Source organism: Lichenostomus cassidix, chromosome 2 (genome assembly GCF_008360975.1).
Source record: "Lichenostomus cassidix isolate B80296 chromosome 2, HeHo_3.0, whole genome shotgun sequence".
Taxonomy (NCBI): domain Eukaryota; kingdom Metazoa; phylum Chordata; class Aves; order Passeriformes; family Meliphagidae; genus Lichenostomus; species Lichenostomus cassidix.
Window position 1 is genome coordinate 35059195 of NC_139482.1, and position 20665 is coordinate 35079859.

The 20665-nt window shown below is 40.2% G+C and overlaps 1 long non-coding RNA gene across 1 annotated transcript; it reads right to left on the bottom strand.

The window, feature by feature from the left end:
- Positions 1 to 2295: 2295 nt before the first annotated feature.
- LOC146441136 (uncharacterized) lies at positions 2296 to 9044 on the bottom strand. Its single transcript, XR_014850401.1, has 2 exons — positions 8935 to 9044; positions 2296 to 2784 (listed from the first exon to the last, which is right to left on the bottom strand). It is a non-coding gene; the product is annotated as an uncharacterized LOC146441136 (long non-coding RNA).
- Positions 9045 to 20665: the final 11621 nt, after the last annotated feature.

Consider the following 20665-nt stretch of genomic DNA (forward strand, 5'->3'; position numbering starts at 1 on the left):
CATCAATTTTGTAACAAATATGGGCCTAAAGTTCATTTTGAAGTTTTAAGCTTTATCCATGGTTTTCTCTGGAAAAATTCTCCACTTCAGTTTCACATTTTCAGGTTCCAAAGAACTGAACAAGTTGCTACAATGTTTGCTCAAGCTAATAGACCAGTTGGCTGGCACAATTTAAGAACAAAGTCTTGCATTTCTATGCAGCATCTTTAAAACTCCAACCAGCTCACAAGGACAAGAGCAGTCACGATGCAGTAACTTAGCCCAAAATAGGTATGCAAATGTTGGCTGTACTGGATCACTAAGCCACCTGCTAGAGGGTCATTTGCATCTACTTAAACAGAATGGGTTTTACTGGGATGCAAACTGATTTTTTTAATATCTATTAGGATCTAGGCAGGACAATTTTAATTTCTTCATGGAAAAGGTCAGATTCTGCAATCCACACACTAATGAGAATCTTGAAGAGCTAAGAACAGCAGCACTAAGAACACCTGTGTTCACATAACCAAATGAGACTCCAAAATAAATGCCAAGATCTCTTTAAAGGCAGATGAGTTATCTAATGTGCTTGTACGTGGGAATGGAGCTCTCCCTGCACTGGCAAGTTTAACACCGGAGTGTGCAGCAGTCAATCCAGGTGAACAAGCTTTCTGCACAATTGAATCAGAAAGCTTTATCAAAGCAAAGGTTTTTTTCTTCCTGCAAAGACAATAGATGCCACCCTGAAGTGCCAAGCATGGCAGTTTTTGTAATGCGATGCATCTGCCTGCCTGTGATCACCACTCCAAGACCTGAAGTCTATGTGCTGCCTAGACCACCACAGAAAAAGTTTGATTGAAGTATTTTCACCACACGGGATTGTGTCTGGCCCTGAATCTTCTCCCAGCTCTGCTTCATGCCAGTATTGCAATGAATCTAATAAAAATAGTGCAGTTGCAATGACATAAGCCTATAGTCTCCCGGTCTTTGGTGGACTCATCTGTTAAAACAGAGATAGCCTCCCTTTGCTGATCACTACTGAAACCAGCAGAAACTCATATGTGCCACAGAAATGGAGCCAATGCCATTATTGCTGAATCTTCAATCAGAAAATTGCAGGTGTGGATAAGACAACTACAGCAGAGACAGACAAGGCTCCAACAGCTTTGGACCCCTTTATGTTAAAGGTTTTCCACAGAATTACCTTTCTTAAACATCCTTGTGGGTCTTGTGATGTGCCATTCTGTGTAAATACCTCAGCAGGGCCTTTCTTTACGATGGTGATGTCTGATGAGGTGGAAGGGGTGTGGTGGAAGGGGGAGATGCTGGATACAGCCAAAGCAATCTGAGACTTTGCTTTTCATTGTTGATTGGCAACTGAGCATGAGAATACTGCAATAGATTTTAGCAGCAGTGTAGTAAAACTGCAACTAAATAATAAAAGTGCTAAGAAAATGTAAATGTCAGTGTATATCAGTCTTAAAAAGAGGCATTTTTAAGAATGTTCTTTAGGTAATTAAAGTATTGACATAGCCTGTTTACATATCAGTATGTTTTTGCTTACCTAACAGTATTTTTTCTGCAGCAAATATGTATCTGTATGAAATATATTCAGCACAGAAAACCTAAAGGAGGAACATATGTGTCTGATAAGTAGCCTGTTACAAACTTATTGTATTTCAGGATTGTTCCACTTCAGTTTACAATTTGTTTTATGTTCTTTTGAAACTGTTTTGGTAAAACTGGGATTAATTTAATACATATTTTATTTAAATTGCTTGCAGTAGGGTAAGACAAAATTATGAAGTACAGCAGACATTGAAGCACTGAGCTGCCTATAGTGTTTAGGACAACTAAAAATAAAGCATGCCAAACTACGAATTCCACAAATCTCCTGATTTCCTGGCACCAGTCACTCTGCCTCAGATGCATGCTAGAGTGAAAGGTCTTTTATACAATTCAGTCTTTCCTTAGACACCATGATGGGTATATCACATTGAATTAAGTATATATTGATAGGCATATATTGAATTATTTCCATGCAGCCACTGTGTTCAAATAAAATAAAATTCTCAGTCCAGCTCATTTTGTAAATATGCTGTAGCTGTTCAAGGGTTCTCTGAGCTCATGTGATTGGAGTGATGGCCTTCAATGTTCAAAAGAAAGGAAAACTCTCTGCTGGGATTTTTCCATCTGGTTTACATTGCAGTCCAAACTTTACGGATCAAAGAAAAGGCATTTTCTCTTTCACCGTGTTATCTAACATGAGCCAAAGTATTTTTGGGTCTGCTCGGTGGAAAAGAAAGAGAACACCACTTTATGGAAACGATCCTTATTTTTATTAGTTTCAAGTCACTTTTTAAAGTCATAATGTGTATTAATAGACACGGGTATCAGCCATGTGAATGTTGGTACAGAGAGCTGAACAATGAAATCTTTGCTCCATTTTTATTTGGTTCTTAGAAAAGCTGTGACAGCCATTCCTAGAAAGATAATCACACGGCTGCAAGTTTAGAAGCAAACATAAGCAAATTTGTGGCTTCTTGCATCCCCAAATCAATAGCAGAGTGACCAAATTCCTTTAGCTGTAAGGCTATCCAGCCTTTAAGGCTTGGACTGAAATGTAGCAATCTAGAAGGAGTTTAGTTAGTCATACAGAGCTTTGACTTGGAGCCTTTGAAGGCAGACATGCTCTGCTTTCTTTCCATTTCAGACACTTTCTTCAAGTGCTTCTCAGTTATATCAACAACCCCTCCAAGTCATAAGTTCTGGTGCTCACTTCTCATTAGCTGGCACCTAACCTTGCTGCCTAATTAGCAGAGTTGGGATAGAGACAGAAAAAGGCTTCTAAAGGAGAGGAATAAAAACAAACAAACAAAGAAACAAAAGGCAGTGTGCAAGAAATATGGTCTACTCTGAACTTTCCAGGAATGTAACAAATGAAATCATAGAATCAGTTAGGTTGGAAAAGTCCAAGCAATAGGACAAGAGGAAAGGGGAAGAGACTGATGCACAGGAAGCTCCCCTGAATATGAAGAAGTTCTGTACTGTGCAAGTGACCACACACTGGAAGAGGTTGGCCAGAGAGGTTGTGGAATTTCCCTCACTGGAGACATTTCAGAACCACCTGGCTGCAATCCCATGCCATGTGCTCTAGGATGACCCTGCTTGAGCCAGGAAGTTGGACTAGATAACCCACTGTGGTCCCTTCCAACCTGACCCATTCTGTGATTTTGTGATCATCAAGTTCAACTATAAACCTAAAACTGCTAAGTCCATGACTAAACAATATCCTCAAGTGCCAAATATAAAAGTATTTTAAATATCACCAGGGATGGTGACTCCATCCTTGACAGCCTGTTCAAATGCTTGACAACTCTTTCAGTGAAGAAATTTTTCCCAATATCCAATCTAAACATTCCCTGGTAGAACTTGAGGCTTGTTTCTCTTGTCCTGTTGCTTGTTACCAGGGAGAAGAGACCAACCCCCATCTCACTACAACCTCTTTCAGGTAGTTATAGAGAGTTATAAGGTCTCCCATAGCCTCTTTTTCTCCAGACTGAATAACCCCAGCTCCTTCAGTCACTTCTCATATGATTCTTCACCTGCTTTGCTGTCCTTCTCTGAATGCACTCCAGCACCTCAATGTCTTTCGGGTAGTTACATAGTCTTTTCATGACAAGGTACAGAGTTAGAAGAAAACCACCACTGCCAAACAAAACACCCCACAGCCACACAAAACAGCATAAAGCAGCCATAGTTTTGTATTCTTTTTTCTGTCTCTTGGGCTTTAGAGAGACTTTTAGTAGCTACAACTTTACAGAGAATCTAAGTTGTGCAGTCAAAGACTTTCTTCTGGACTGCTTGCAAATTTTTTTGTCACATGGGTGTTTTAATGGGGATCAGAAATCCAAAACTTTTTAAAACTTTCTGGACTTAGAAGAAGCAAAGATTACTTAGATGCACAGATTGTACCCATCAGATCTTGGTGGGAAGACCCTCAGACAGCAAGTAGCATGGGTAGTTGAGTGTGCTTATTCTACAAAGTCTGTGAGCAGCCCAGCCTTGCAGGAGGTAAGGAGCACAAGTGGGAGGAAGGCAGTGTCCAGCTGTTGGGGAAAAAAACTTGTCTGTCTGCAGGAAAACCAGACATTTTTACACCAGTCTGTGAGAAGGAAAAAACTATACCCTAAACTAGTCCAAAGCACATATATTCCAAATAAAGGAAATTTCAGCTAAGGAAAGGAAAAAATATCAAAATTCAAGAGTTAGATACTTCCACTAATTCCAGATTGGAAAATTATGTTGGATTTAGATGAGATGATTATTGCAAACGGGACATGACTACATTGATTAATGTGACATCTGAATCTAAAATAAAGATTTTGCAGAGTAAGTTGACTCATGCGGAATACAGATGGGTGAAACTTCAGGCATACTCCCCATAAGGGGAAATAAAGTCTTGAGAAATAGAAAAGTTTGCAATTGCCTATGGAAATGGAATATCTGTTCTTGTGTTGAAAATGTATCAAAGTGTATATTTCACTTAAAGACATTATGGCGCAGAGGATGAGAAAACCTTGAAAACAGGATCCATTTCTATAGGAGGAAGAAAATAGAACACAGCTGTGCATTAAAGCTAATGTGCTGCAACAATGGACAGCCACCAAGAGGAGAAGGCTGTCCTTCCCCTCCTCCTTTGGGGCTGCAGCACCCATTGTCCTCCCATGCTTCAGTCCAGCTGCATCAGTCTGGCTTGCTCACCTCCCAAAGAAGCAGTTGCTGTTGTGGGGTCTTAGTGTGGTGCTGAATTGTTCATTGAACCAATTCCTGCCTTGACCAGATATTTAGCAGCTGCTTACTGTAACCAGACTGAGCACAACAGGGGATGGGGGAAGCAGAACCACCTCTTCTGGTGGCAGCCAACAGTTAGACCAAGTTCTGCACAACGTAAAACTTGGTGTAAGCAAGAGGACACCAAAGGAAGAGAAATTGCCAGCAAGTGAAGATGTATCCTTTAGAGGATATACAGTAAGTATAGACACTGCATTACTGTCTGCTTTTAGTGTTAGAAAACCTCTTTAAATAAACCCATTGTTTAAAACTTTGTTTAAAACAGAACAGGCATAGTGAAAACAGTCTGAAATGACACACACCAGCATGTGCAAACAAATGTTAAATCCATGGTACAAGTTTGGCCTGAGACTTCTTGTTGATGTTGACTCTGGGTAGTGGTTCTGCATTACTCTTGTCACTATCCAGATCTCCTTAAAGAATATATGATCTCATACATAAATTCTATATTTAATACCTATGATAAACCAGCTGAGCATAATGTCACATATTGGATCACAATTTGATTGTTATGTTTTGTGGCAGCTGGGATTTGAATGATACTAATTCATAAGCAGGGAGTTATAACTGACCTGTCTTACGGAAAGCAGTGTCAATATTGTAAAAATAACATTTAAAAAACCTGGTAAGTTTGCACAGGTAGGGAGTATTAACCTGCTGGACAATACTCTTGGGACTATCACCTGTTGAAATCCTGTGTAATAGAAGTCCTAGAAATAGACCACTGTTGCTAAAAATAAGAGTATTGTAAGTTCTTGCAAATACAATGAGAAAAAGTGAGACAAAAGCAATACAGGCACAGGCCTATGCACATATATAGTATCAAAAATATAATCCTCATCCTAGAGGCCTCTGTATCTTATGAAGCGGCTTCTGTGAGTCAACTGTTATGGTCCTGGATATAACACAGATCTCTGTATTTTAACTCCTGCATGGCACTGAGTTTTAGCTTCCAAAAGTAGTGTTGGAATTGGAGCAGCTTTTCAGAGCAAACTAAACAATGACTTGAGACAAAGAGGTGTTGCAGAAAAAAAACCCACACCTAAACCAGATGAGATTGAGGTGAAAGTCAGTGTGGTACTGAAGGTTGCATGAGAGTTAAAAACATATAGCCAGCATTTAAATTCTGTGCACCTGTGACAGGAGCAGGGGAACATATAATGAGAGGCCTCAGGTTTTTGTGAGTCCCCAGGCATGCACATATTATTACATGCTGAAAAAAATAGCAAACCATGAATCTAGAGAGAAAGAGCATTTCTCTGGCATTTGCAGCATGGGGTTATTTCTAAAGGAACTCTATAATCCTCAGTGGAGAGGCAGAGTGAGCCAAAGAAGGAGAAAAATTATATCTGAGAATGGCAGTGAATGTAGGTGGAACTAAGAAAATCTAGCACACTCTTTTAGCATTGCTTCCCAATAGAGCACAATCATGATCAGCTTGGGGTGTGATGTTCTGCTCAAGTCTCTAAAGGGCAGGATACAGGAAATAAAGGAAAATGGAGTTCTTCACTAACTCCAGGATTAGAAGATTTAGAATAACTCATAATGTATAGAATGTTAGCTCCTCTACTGCCTATGAAACTGCATAAGAGACTTTGATGTATTCATTTGTTTAACGAAACTGTAGATTAAAATTTAATATATTCTTTTGTCTTGCATACAATTAAACAACAAATTTTTAGCTGATTGTGAATTGTTTACAGAGACTAATAATTACCTGCCATATCCATTTGAGACAGGCCAGCAACTAGATAATCTGTCTCTGGCTAGATATGCAAGGATAATTTATAATCGGAAAGGATGTCTTAGGAAGCGTGATTCTCTTGGAGAAAGTTGGCAGTGAATAGAGAGGCAGAAGTTTAAAAAAGCATTAGATATTTCAGACATGTAAACTTTCCTTGTGAGGGCAGTTTACATTGCCTGATATGTCCTTTTGTAAAATGTTAGCTTTACTGGATAGAAGCCCAATTCTCTGGTCACATTCACAGACTGCTCTCATGTGAGAACAGACTCAGGCGTAGAGGATGAGAATGAGTTCTTGAAGTCTGTCTCTTGGATGATAGGAAGAGGGATGATTAAAAAAAAAAAACAACCTCATTCTATGAAATAAATGTCACTGCCAGCTTATTGCAAATACTTGTGGACAAGATGCTTAGCAGATGTGCAAGTGTATAGTGTTACTGACTTCAGTAGCACAAACAAAACTTACTCTGTGCAGAGCAAAGCCTTGAACCTTCATAGTTAGCAAGTTTAACTTCTGTGGAGGTTTGCATGAATAATGCTCAGATTGCTGAGCTTTTTCCAGAGAGCAAAACATGGGATAAACTAAATATTTTTAAATTAAATAAATGATTGCCCTCCAAAAATAGAAGCCTTTCACAGAGTAGAAGTTTGCCTCTTGTTTCAGCTAAAAGAAAATCTCACAACTCCCAAACTTCCCACCAATAACCCTACACGAGGCTGACAAAGTACATATTCCTTTATATGTGGATATATAGCTGGCCTCCTGTAATAACTTCTGTTTTCTGTTGCTGAAGGATTTTATTTGGCATGTGAAGTGGTTGCTAGCAACCACATATGGCATCCCTGTCCCATAGGAAGGGCTTTGTGCAGAGTTGTGCTGCCCCATCCTAAGATGGCCCTGAGCCCCAAGCCTGCAGTGACATGGGCAAACTGCCCTGGCAGTGGCTGCCATGCTGCCAGGGCAGCCACAGGGTCTTGCCACAGGTGAGCAAACCAAGGAGCAGCTCAGCCTGTGAGACTGTCCTCAGGGAACCCCAGGGAGTGTTGAGGGGTCCCTCCCTCTACCTGCTGTGGGACCTGGCAGTGCAAACTGGCAGAAACTGCCAGGGAATTTATGCCTTGGAAGAGTTAGAGTGCACTGAGGCAATTTCAACCCTTCTGGGCAAGACACAAAGCCATTTTTGTGAACTGTTAAAGAGCCTTATGTGGGTTGAAGTTTGCAGTTTTTGACAGTACCTGGCTGCCCAGCACAGGGAGGTAACACACCTCCTCACTAGGTCAGGCACGATCCCACAAACTGTAGAGCAGTCCTGGCAGCAAAGCTGCTCCATGTCTACCTATGCAGGCCAGATGTTTGTGTTTTACAGCCTTCAATAGCAAAGACATGACACCAGCTGACCGCAGACTGACCAGATTTTGGTTTTGTCTTCAGTAGAAATTCAAGGTGATAGTGGCAGTTTTCTGTTAGCTCTTGAAGACAAAAGCTTTTTCCTGAAGGATCTGTTGATCCAGCTGAAATACCTGTTTTGGACTTCATCTATAAGATGACCTTCATAGCTTGCTGAAGTAAAAGGAATAATTTTTTTCCTTTGGAAAATTTAAAAGAGGCAGTTAACCTCAGCCACAAATGCCTACATTACGAATATATTTTTACTACATTATTGAAGCCTGCTGCATAAATTACACTTTGCAATCCTTTACCAGAAGCTCAGGGGTAGACTAATTTTAACAAATCATCATCATCATCATCATCCCATCTCCTCCTTATGGACTGTACTTATTTTTAAGGAATAAATTCACCACAGCAGTTGGAGTTCTATTTTCTAGCTTTTTTAAAATAAAAAACCAAAATCCAACACAGAATTATATAATTACATAATGCAGAAACACTTTCAACTCATTACTATACTGCAAAAGCAAATAAAAAGATCAAGTTTAATGTGCTCAGAGTTCTTGCTTTGGAAAATTTCTTAGTACAGAAAACAGTGATGCAAGAAAAGCCCCTTTGGGCTTTAGGGCATGACTCAGAAGCCATGAGATATTGCTCCCTCTGCAAACTGACACAGGCTGCACCTTCCCTTTATGGTGGTGCAGGTGAGACTGGCAGCAGGTCCAGGATCACTCCAGAGAGCAGAGCTAACCATGGAAACCACAGCAAGGAAAGAGTCCATCAAAAACCCTGGGGTTAATGAGCCATGCAGCAGCACCTTGAGACTCTCATTTCATTCCAATGAATGCTTGTAATTGGGAATTAAAACCACCAGCAAAGCTAAAACCATGAAAGGAGGAAGAGATTTACACTCACCTGCATGGTGAGTTTTGAACCCCTCATTCCCTCAAGACAGACTCTTAACTCACCCAGCAGGAACTGTGGTTTGTCAGGATGCTTTAGCCATACAGATTTTCCACATGAACGCCCACTGCTTATAATTTGTACTCCATGAGCTGGATGTGTTACCACAGCTGGGATCTGCAGAAAAAAAAAAAAAGCAAAGGTGAACCCACATTTAAGTAGTTTTTATTCACTTCAGCTTTTAACATGACCTTGGAGAGCACACTTTTTTTTTTTTTTTTCATATTATAAATACTCATGCACACCTGTGGGTTGGGATTTTTTTTTTTTTATTCTGAAGTTTGTTTTGTTATTTTCTCGTGAGGTCTATAAAATATTTCAATAAGCTGCTACTTTCTTACTTCTTAAGATCACCAACAAAAAGAAACAAACTAACAAACCCCAGAGTCAGCTTCCTCTTTCTTTTTTACATTTATCTTTGAGAAAATAATAAAAAAAAATCTAACAACAGGTAAGATGATAAAATATTTATCTTTGAGTTTTTTAATTAAAGTGTTTACTCTTTCTGGCTTTGGAGGCTTGGGGAGCTGCAGTTTGAAGCACTAGCTCCCATTTTATTCCAAAGCATTTTACCAGAAAGTGTGGTCAGATCCATGCTGCTTTTCATGCGAATTTTGATTATAGGTTAGCACAAGAAATGCAGGTCATCTGGGAAGCAATGCTATACAGAACTGAAGCATGAAACTGTCCAACTGTAAATATCATGAGGATCTGCAACAGGACAGGGGGCATAGGCTCATTTTACCCTGAGCTAGAAGGAAATACTCCTATTCTGTACAACATACTATTCCAAAATATTCTGATCAGCACCTTAAAAACAAATCTGAATTAATGTTTTTCTTCTTCTTCTTCTTCTTCTTCTTCTTCTTCTTCTTCGTCTTCGTCTTCGTCTTCGTCTTCTTCTTCTTTGCCATTCTGTGAATTATAATTTCAGGCTTTTCACCCTAACTGGACATTTTGCTTTTGAAATAATCTAGGTTTTCCAACAGACAGCTAGTTCACTTCTCCATGAGCTCTAAGAGGGCCAGGTCATCTCTTTCTCCTTGCAGAGGTGGTAGGATGATGGACTCAGCACTGCAGCAGGGAAGCTGCTCTTCAGAGCAGCTGGAGACCCCAGTGAATGTAATCTGGATAGGCAAATAACAAGCTTTTCTCAATACATGTCTTTGAGAAAAACCCCATGGTCACATCACACGGTGAGCACTGACAACATGTCACTTATAAACATATTTTAAAGGAATGGTTAAAAATAAAAAAGCATAGCCAAGAGGTATAGAAACCTGTAATTGCAAAGCAGCTAGATCAGTAAAAAGTTAAATTCCCAGAGCTGGGAGAATGGGAGCTTTCTATGAAGGCCAAAAACAAGTTCCTTGTGGCAGCATCCGGGAAAACCATGACACTGCAAGGAATCATGGTTCCCACATCCTCAACAAGGCTGAGCAGCCACGCAAGCAGTGGGGCATCACACACCTAATTCCACAAGGAAAAAGCCCACAGAGTAGAGGTGTGCAATAACCACTGAAGGGCAGGGTGGGAAACAGCTCTGTTAATGCACCGGCAGGATGAAATTGGCAGTTGTTACATCCCCAGTTATTTAGGCCTTGATGAACCAGGAGACTGAGTTTGACCTCACATTTCCCATGGTAGCAGCATAGGGGCCAAATCACTAGCAGGTCTGACCACCTTGTTGGGGTTGGTCTGCAGAAGGAATTTCCCTGTCTCAAGTTTCAAACCAGCAAAATGTCCAAGATTGTTCAGATCAGGAAGATGTTTATTCCCCTCTATTTAAATTTCAATAGAAAGTAAGTGCAGAAGCTTCCAGCCTGCAGACATTTTGAGTTTATAACATGTAAAAGTCTGTCTGGGACAACAGAATAATTGAACTCAGGGGTAAGAAAACAGAGATGGGCAACCTGACCAACTACAGAGGTCAGAAAGGAGAGAAGGGTTACCGACCTATTTCTGTTTGTGAGAATGTGAGTAGGGACAACCCAGAAAGATGTCTAGCCTGCTTTCTGAAGAGAGAAATAAAATCCCACAAACAAGTGTGATACAGCATTTCCTTATTAACTGAGAAACTGAGACAGTGGTGGATATTCATAAGACCTACTTGCTGATGTCTATGATAAGTCTTTCATGTTCTCTGTGGGTAATAATGAGAGTGAGAGACAGATGCACCTCCTTAGGGTCAGCCAGTTTATCTAAATTACACGCCTGCTATAAATCCCCTTCTCAATAAAGAACATATCTCTGTCTCTCTCCATTAATAGTGTTTGACTTAGGAATGTAATCAGTGCCAGAAGTTTGATGCTGTTAGCACTACCAGGTTGTCTTTTCTCTTTGTAGTGTCACAGCTGTAGAGCAGACTGTTCTCTGATCTTTTCTAATGGTTTCTGTCTACTTCCAAACAAAAGAAAAGCACAGGTTGTATCTCGTTTGTGATTAGAAATCAACATGCTGGTACCAGATATGCACACTGCAAACAGTAGTTTTGCAAATAAAAACAAGCTAAATATTAATAAGCATGACAAAGTCTTCTTTGTGGAGGCCTAGCCACAGAAAACAGGGGTGTGCAAGCACAGGACATCCCTCTAAGCAATCACTGATACTGTCCCCTAACTGGGATAATATGTAGCCACTAGGACATTAAAGGACTCAAAATAAAGATGACAGGATGTATGTATACACACACACACACACACACACACAGACATAAAGCAACCAAAACCAACCCATCTTCTGCTGAAAGATTATCACCAGGTGGTTGGCTGGCTGACAAGAGGCAGCCCATCTTAAACTAGCAAGTTACAATAAGAAGAGGCAAGGCTCTAATGGTTTTTATTAAACCAGTGTGCACATCTTATGCAGTGATTGAGCTTTTTGGGGTGCATACCTACTTCTCCAAGTGTGAAATAGAAACAGCAGCTGCCAGGCCAAGTATACACAGGAACAGGCAGTCTGAGTTGTGAGTGCAACAGATATACCTAGGCTGTCTTACTGTTTGCATGATGCTCTCCAGTGAAAGTGTTCAGTTGAGAGCAAACAGTGAATTCAGGCCAGGGCATTCCCCCACCACCACTCTCAGAGGTGCTGCCTATCTCCCCCCAGCTGTTTTTAGACAGGGACAGTGACTATATCAGCACAGATGGTAGAAACCAGCAAGACAGCAAGTAATTTTCAAGCCTAAAATAAAGATAAAAGCCAAGTGGAAACATACTCCATAAAACTTCTCCTTTAATCTGCCTTCCCTTTTAGGAAAAATGGATGTATTATCCTGAAAAATGCTATATTGAAAAGTTCTGTAGTAATCTTATTGTTAAGGTTTCCTGTGTTGGAAAACAGTTACTTTTTTCCCTCGAGTTTAGTTTACCTAATACATAAATATTTAAATATAGGAGAAGAAAAAGGGAAAAGAAGTGAATAAAAAAGGACTTAAAGCTCTAGAAACATTTTTTTCTGCAGTGAACTCAGAGTGACCGAAATTCGTAACATAAGTTGAGCATGCAATATTTTCCACTGCTTACAATTCTCTTCTGAACTTCCATTTTGTGGGAATACACTTAGATCATTGCTGACCTGTCTTTGGAAAAGGCTCACTGTGTATTTTGGCTTGGCTTCCTTCCATTTCTACTCCTCTAAGTCTGTTCCCCATTTCAACATCTCTTATTGCCACATTGCCAAACACATTACACAACCCCAGAGAAGCAATTTATAGGAATATTAGTAATTCAGCTGTGACAAAACAAGCACTTTTCCCTTTTAACAGATCATTTTCTCCTGGGAATCATAGCTATGTAGCTGTTTGCTCCCTTGTTTACAGCACTGCACTGGATGTGGTATTTAAACAGGCAAACGACCCAAAGCCGTATAAAGCTGTGAAAGCCAGTGCTCAGCAGCAGCTTTCAAAGCAAAACTGGCTGGATATATCCTGTGAAGACTTTTCCAACAGAGCCTGGAAGAGTCTCATATATGAGCATGTAACCGTCCTATAGCAAATCAAATCAAACCAAATGTGCGTAACAGAGAGATCCTGATTTGATATTCGTAGCCTGTGGCAGCACCATCCTGAGGAGGCTACTGAGCACTCTGGGAGTGTAAGCCATCATGAAGTACAGGCACTCTTATAATACCACCAGATACAAGGGGATGAAGCTGCATAACTTCGCCCAGGACTGGGATTACTCAAAAGTGATAAAAAGCTTAAAAAGCAGTCTCAGTGAAAGTACTGAAATTCACAATTTTTGCCTGATCTTGTAAGCTCTGTTTACTAGAACACTGGCTCCCATGGGGTACTCCAACAGGCCATCAGATTGCTAGGTCAAAGACCTTAGTTTTCAGTATCTTATTGGAAAATTGCATCAAGCTAAATGTCAGCTTCTCTGGAAAAGACGACCTCCCCTTTATGTGAGCTTAAAACCCGAGCCACATCAACTTTTCATCCACTTCTCTCCCAAAAGAAAAGTTTCTAATTCATAACATGAAGTATGTTTTGCTGACCCTTAGTTGTTATTTTTACCCTGTTTCAAATATTGCCACCCCTACAGAAAACTTGTCAGATGGAGTATCTACCTGCCAGAGTTTACAGTGTGACACACTAACGTGAAATAAAATTACTGGCTTTGAATTTATGCATGGTTTACTAACTGCAGCTCATAGTCACATTTATTTCTGCTTGGCATTGATAAGGATCTCTGGAAAAAAAATAGTGGCATGAATTAAAGGCAGTAATTGCTCAAGCCATCTCCATGAATTCAACCTTCAAGTCAACCCAAAGGAAGCCCTGTAGCTATACTCTGCTCTACCATGATCATATTCACCCTCCATCGTGCAGTTTGTATGACGTAACACCAAATTTCAGTGGAGAAATGTGATCAAGAGATGCCCAACCTCTCCCAGGAATGAGAAAGAGTCTAGCAAGACCCTCTGAGCCAGGAAGCACAGCCAGGGGCAGAGCAGTGGGCTGCTGAGGCTGATGGCTGTCTGACACCCAGATGGTTGAAAAGGTCTCCTAAAAGCAGCATGCTCACCCTCATCTGTGACCACAGAAGGAGATGGTCTCACAGACACAGAGTGACATTTTTCTATGTAAGGCTACCCAAGCAATCCAACACAGTTTTCACTTGTTTCAGTATCAGATTTTATGTTTTCCTCCGCCAAACTGGTGAGCTCTACCATCTGCCAAACATTGACACCACATATCACCACAGAGAGGACTTCTTTAGAAGGACTTACTCAGATGCAGGCAAAAATAAATATCTCCATCACTGGTACCAACAACATCCTCAGCCTGAGAACATGCATACAGAATAACACCCACATACCTATGCCTGGAGTGACACATATCATTCTCACCATGTGTCACTTCCTTTTGAAATCCTTGAGAAATCACTGATGTCTTTTTTTGGCTTCAACTAGTGCCTGCACTTACAGGGCAACACCATCATCATCACTGCATCAGCACTGGGACATTTAGCTACTGTGTGGCATGCAGTGACTGTCCAACCAGCCTGACTGGACATTTCACTCATCACCTCCTCAACTGAGAGCAGGTTGTCCCTGGTTATGTGCAGTTACTGCATGCATTTTGGTCAGGGATCAGCAGAAATGTGTGTGTAAAGAGAGTGTTTGGCCCTGAATTGCAGGAGGGATCTAGTCCAGCCTGGAGCAGAGAAAGCAGTTTGTTACAGCCTCACTGAATCCATACACTTCACCTTGTTTGGCCTGGGAGATATGAGCTTCTCTTTACTTTCCATCTCATTCAGAAGTAAAACATCAAGAAAAAATATTTTTTAACCATCTTATCAGTAAAACTGTGGAGTCATGATGAAGCACAGGGCAGGGATGGGAGTGAGGGGCAGAGGGAAGCAGAAATGTCATAAACTGTTCCCCACAAGGCAGCCAAATTGTGTAATACACCCCCAGCTTCTAAATGTCAGCACTAATGAGTAGGTTTTCTCCTGCCTCTGTGAGTTTTCCATCTTTCCAGGGCAGAACTGAAGGCTATGTAGGCAGGAACAAGGGAATGAGTAGGCAAACCAAGTGACAGATATTTGTCAAAAAAATGGACAGAAAATTCCCACATCCTCTTCAAGGATTTTAGTTGCTATAGAATCACAAAAATAGTAATAGGCTATAAAGGCACTGAAAACCAATAACTTTCACTGTCCAAACTGGAGCAGGGGTAAACAGGAGAAAAACACAAGACTAAGGCCAGATCCACAAGCTATTGGGAGTCTTTGGAACAGAAGAAAATAGGTTTGAGCCCTCTTCTGTGAACTTTCTGGGAAATAATAAAGTTAATGAAAAACTGTCATGTCCAGACTCAATACCTAGATTTATTGATGGTTGTGCCAGCACAGTAAGATCTGTCAATTTGCTGGCTACCTTCATGAACAAATACTTGGACTTTCTCTAGAAAGGACACTTTAACCACATTCAGGATGAAATACAGTGCATCCTAACATAACAGGACCTTATTAGACGTGTCATTGAGAAACAGGAATGATTTTTGGTTTCACCTTTGGTAAAGGGTGATGGCACAGCAAGGGTGTTTGCAGCATTTTGTTCTGCTCCAAGACACTTCCTGTGTAATTAGCCCTCTTGCCATTGTGAAACTACTCAATTTATTCCTTCCCTAGTGAGTAGTGCCATGTAACCGCAACATTCAAGTAGCAAATAACAGTTTGATTGCCCATGCTTATATTTCCCATATTCAGCAGAGCAGATATTTTATTCCCATTAAAATTTCCAACCACTCTTCATTTATCCATAACAGACATAAAAGGGGACAGTTAACTCACAGATTTCCTGAGGCCACCTAATTGCAAAGTGTATCTAGATATTAAGGAACCTTTCTCTGTTACTCTGCAAAGTGAGGAGAAAAAGTATCAAATGAACAATTCTATTTATTGTATCATCTATGAATTTGTGATAACAATAATGCAATTCAGTCCCCAAATCGTCAGCTGTTCTTCCTGAGATGACCGATCTGAGAGTGAATACTCCTACTCAATGGTTTCTTGTCTTCCAAATAAATTCATAGCTTTTATATATGTTTGTCTTTCTCCAAGATCTCAATATACTTAAGCAGTGACTAAAGACAAGAAGATTGCTGCTTTTCAAAGAAGCTAATCCCATGAGAGTTCACCTCTCTACACCTTTAAGTGCATTAATAGAAATAGAAGAGAGACAGAAGGTTCCCTCAGAACATATGGATAATACAAACAAACAGCAGCAGGCTCTGGCCCTTGTGGAGTGAATGCATCTGTTTGCTTCTGCAGAACTCTGAACTCAGGTGAGGACCACTGACTTCACTCTGCCATTAAATCTATGCCCTACCACCCTTCCACCAGCACTGTCCAATAAAATTATTGAAGAAGTGTGATTAAAAATTAAGTATTTTAACTTGGGTTTGTACTTACTTATGGTCTGTGTAACAACCCACTTTAAAATGGATTTTAACTCTGAGAAAACATGTCTAACTCATTAAAATTACCCACACTCAAAAAATCCCAAAACAACCCAGATCCAAAAAATCCATCCAAAGACTCTAACCCTGAAACTCCCAAAACAGAAAAACAAACCAGGGAGGTCAGGGTGGGCGCGTTGTCATTTCTGCCTATGAAAATTTGGTACACATAGAGCCATTTCCTAACTGATTGTTTTGCACATTGTCTGCTTTTGGCAGAGGAAGGGAATCAGACAACACCAGTGAGCATTTGGTTAGCATTTTTTCCCAAGAACTTCTCCTTTTGGCTAGTCCAAGCAACACCTATATGAAAAGAACCCCATTAGTTTCTTGATAATATCTTATATATGACGTAGCAGTTATACCTTCCTTTGACATTTGGAGTCTACAATATGTTTGCTGTTTGAAAGAGATTATGATAACTATACAAACCTATGCAAGATGGAATTTTAATCTGAAATGGATTAATGATTTCCATCTTGTTTTGTAGAAAGTCAGAAATTTGAGAGTTTTGTGCCAACCCAAAAAGGCACCATAAATTAAAGAACTGGAGGGTCAGGAATCAGAAGTGAAGAAAAATTTATATCAAAATATAATGTCTGAAGTTCAGATCTGATAGCAAGTTTAACACTGTGAGGACTATGAAGCTCCCATTGCAGCAGTGCAAAACAGTTGTTTCTATCCCCCACCTCCTGCTTTTTTAAAATCTATATAATCAGCGAGTATTTGTCTCAACTGGGTTGATAGAGCTCCAAATAAGGTCTAAAAGATATTCTTCAATTTCCTTCACATCTGGATGAAGAGCTCACTTTCACACCAAGCTAAAACACAAGAAGCTCAAGAGATCACCAGAGGATGGATAAACTGAAGCTTTTTAGAGAAATGCAGCATTCAAAAAAAGTGAAAAGTATCAGTAGGTAAGAAATAGCATCAATATCCTGTACTGCTTGTATTGCTTGCTTGTAGTCTCACAGGCTTGCAGAATGGAAAACTGGGACACTGCTGATTGAAGCTTAATTCACTTCCAGATGTAAGTTATTGTTTTTATCACCTGTATCTCAGGGGAGCTGTTGAATCAAATAGGCACTTCTCTCACAGGGAAAAAAGACACGCTAGAAAAGTAAGAACAGCAATACTAGGGCAGACTGCTGCATCCTCCAGCTCATTACCCTTTCATGCACAGAAACCAGTAAGATGCTGAAGTCAGGCTACTAAAACAGGCTAAGCACGCAGTGGTGCTTTGCCAGAATGCACTCCCAGCAATCAACAGCTTCAGGACTTCCCAAACCAGAAGCATATGCTCATGTGTCCTAACTGCTACTGGACTTTGTTTCTATGAGCTTCTCTGGTTGCTTTTGAACCTGGGTACAGTTCTGGTCTCCACAATCCCCTGTTGCAAAGACTGCCAGAGCTTAACTATGGATCGTGGAAGAAAATTCCCCTGCCTATTCTGATTTTTTTAATCTGTTATTTCATTTGGCAACATATAATTGCAGTGGAGAAAAAGGAGAAAGACTTTTCCCTGTCTATCTTCTCTGCTACTGTTTATTTGATATCTCTCTGTCATATTCTTTCCTCCTAGTAGTTTCTTTTTAATTATGAAGACCTGTGACCTATTAAGTCATGCCTTGGAAAGAAGCTACTCTGTATCTCTCTGATCAGTGGTGCTTTCCTTTTTTGTATCTTTTCTCTCTACTCATCCCTTTTAGGAATGGAGGATTCATGAGGTGGGCACCCCATTGATTCTTACAGAGGCATCGCTATTTCTCCTGTTTTTCTACTCTGTTCCATCCTTAACACTACCTAATAGACTTTTGTTCCTCTTTGATCCTCAGAGAGCACTCAACAGACATTTTGACAGAACTGTCCAAAATTACTCCAAGGTCTTCTATGATTACTAACAGCTACTGCACAGCCTATCAGTGTATAGGTGAAATTAAGGCTGTTCTCCAGAGTGCACTACTTTGCTTTTACCAACAGTAAGTGTCAGATGGCACTTTATCACCTAGTTATGAAATGTGATCTTTCTACACCATTTTGTGGTAAGCTCTGTTTCTTCCCTGAAACTTCCTTTCATCATTCTCTATCACCCTTTACCAGATCACTCATGAGCCAACTTGGGCAGCACTGGCTCTAGCATTGATTTCCAGGAGACTCCGGTGTTTTCCTTCCCTGCAAACACCCATTGTCTGTTCCTACATTTTAAGTGAGATCCAGTGTAAAAAGAAAAACATCTTAAGTAATTTTGTGTATTACATAGTTTGCATGGTGCCAACAAGCACATTTCCCTTAAATCCCAGGTCTTGTCTGAGAGCTTCATGCAGGTGTCTTGGATATCATGGAGCATCCCAGGTGGCACAAAGTGCTTATTTTTAGGCCATTGGAATCCCACACTTTGTTTCCTGTTCCTTAATGAATTGCAGACTCATATAAGTACAATCACATTGCTTAGTAGTTTTGTTCCTTTTCAAGTGTTTGACAAAAGCTGCTTTGGAAATTCAGACCTCCTATATCAGCTTTTCACACATGCTAGTAACTACTACAGAGAAATCTTGAATAAATTTACACATTATGAGATCCCTCTGGAGAAGCAATGATAACTCTTCCCTATCATGCCTTATTTGTTCATGTGCCTCCTTGGGTATCTACTTTTGACTATACTTCCTACAGTTTTCGTGATACAGATTTATTGGTTGGTAATTCTCAAACCCTTCTGAGAATCTGTTTTATATATTGAAGTCACATTTGCCACTTTTCAGTCATCTGGTACCAAGGCAGTTTTATATGCTGTATATAAACTGAAACAGTTCTACTTCACCCCACTAAATGTTAATGGAAAGATGCTGAACTAATCTGAGCACTGTCTTAGCAAAAATTAATCCATGAATCAATCTGTAACCCAGCCACATGCCATGATCAGACCTTAATAAAAATGAGAGAGGACATTCTTATAATTCTTTCTCTATGGCCCTTCTGCATTTAAAAGCTACAGCCATACCGACTACTCCTCCTAATGTAAGCACAATTAGGAGCTGGCCAAAAACAAAATTGTTTTGCTCCCATGGCTTGTATCTAGTCCTTAAGCAGAACATGCTGTGGTAGCAAATAGAATTTTTGGATAGCCTTTGCACTGGGGCTATACTGCTATTGCCACATAAGGAAAAGGATCTCACTCCTCATTGACATATCCATGCAGCAGAACTTCTATAATATAGGCTGGGCCTATGTTTTAGTACTCTGCCATGGCTGTCCCAAGGGCCACAGCAACATTTCAACTCTCCTCAGCTCTGTGGTGTCCCTGTCCCCAGTTCCAGTCCTCTTCCTGCACCTTTCCCTTTATCTTATCAAAGGAAACCAGCCCCAGCTGCTCAAAAATCTGCCACTGTGCCCACATTGGACACATGCCACCAGTAAACAGGGGAAAGGCAGTGTGGTATGGATCATATATCTGGATTTTTCACTGGTGAGGCAGAGGTGAAAGCTTCTCAGGGATGTTTAATTCATGAGTCATCACCATCATTGAGAATTCAAATCTTCCTCTAAATTCAAAACATGAACAACTGTTCGAATTAATTAAACAATGTTTCCTTCTGTGTGAGGGGCAGTTAAAAAAATCGTATGTAAGAAATTAATACTATCACGTAAAGCTATTTCAGAGGAATTTTTGGTTTTGTGCATGAGGGACATTACATCTATCTCCAGATGTGATTTACTCCTTTATAGAGATCTTATTTCTCTTTAACATCAGATGCAAAATCTCTCTCTTCTGTGCTTCTGAACAGATTTACTCATGGCTACTCCTCTGGTAAGATACTTCAATCTTGTGGTAATATTTAGACAAGGTCAGTTTCTGGCTAAACCTAATGTGTTGCTGTAGATTATTCCTATTCTTAGCCAATATCATATCATATAAATGTATTAGGACATTTTCCTGGACTACAATGTCTTTATAAATACTGGAACAACTACAGAATAAACAAATAGAAAGGCATTGCCTGTGGCTGACCTGTGATTTGGAGCTCTCTCTCAATTCCTTGACCTTCATTTTCAGTGTATAAAAACAAACCCAAGCATCAAAACCATACGCCTGTCACTTCCTCTCACATTCTACTAGCAGGAATGGAACAGAGCATGTAATGTGCCTTCACAAGTGCCCCTGCATCAATACTTTCATATCTGTTTTTCATAGCTGTGTTGCACAGATCTCCATCAGGTCTAATGCTATTTTCAGCTTCCAGCCTTTGTTCCTTGCCTTCTTCATTCTTCAC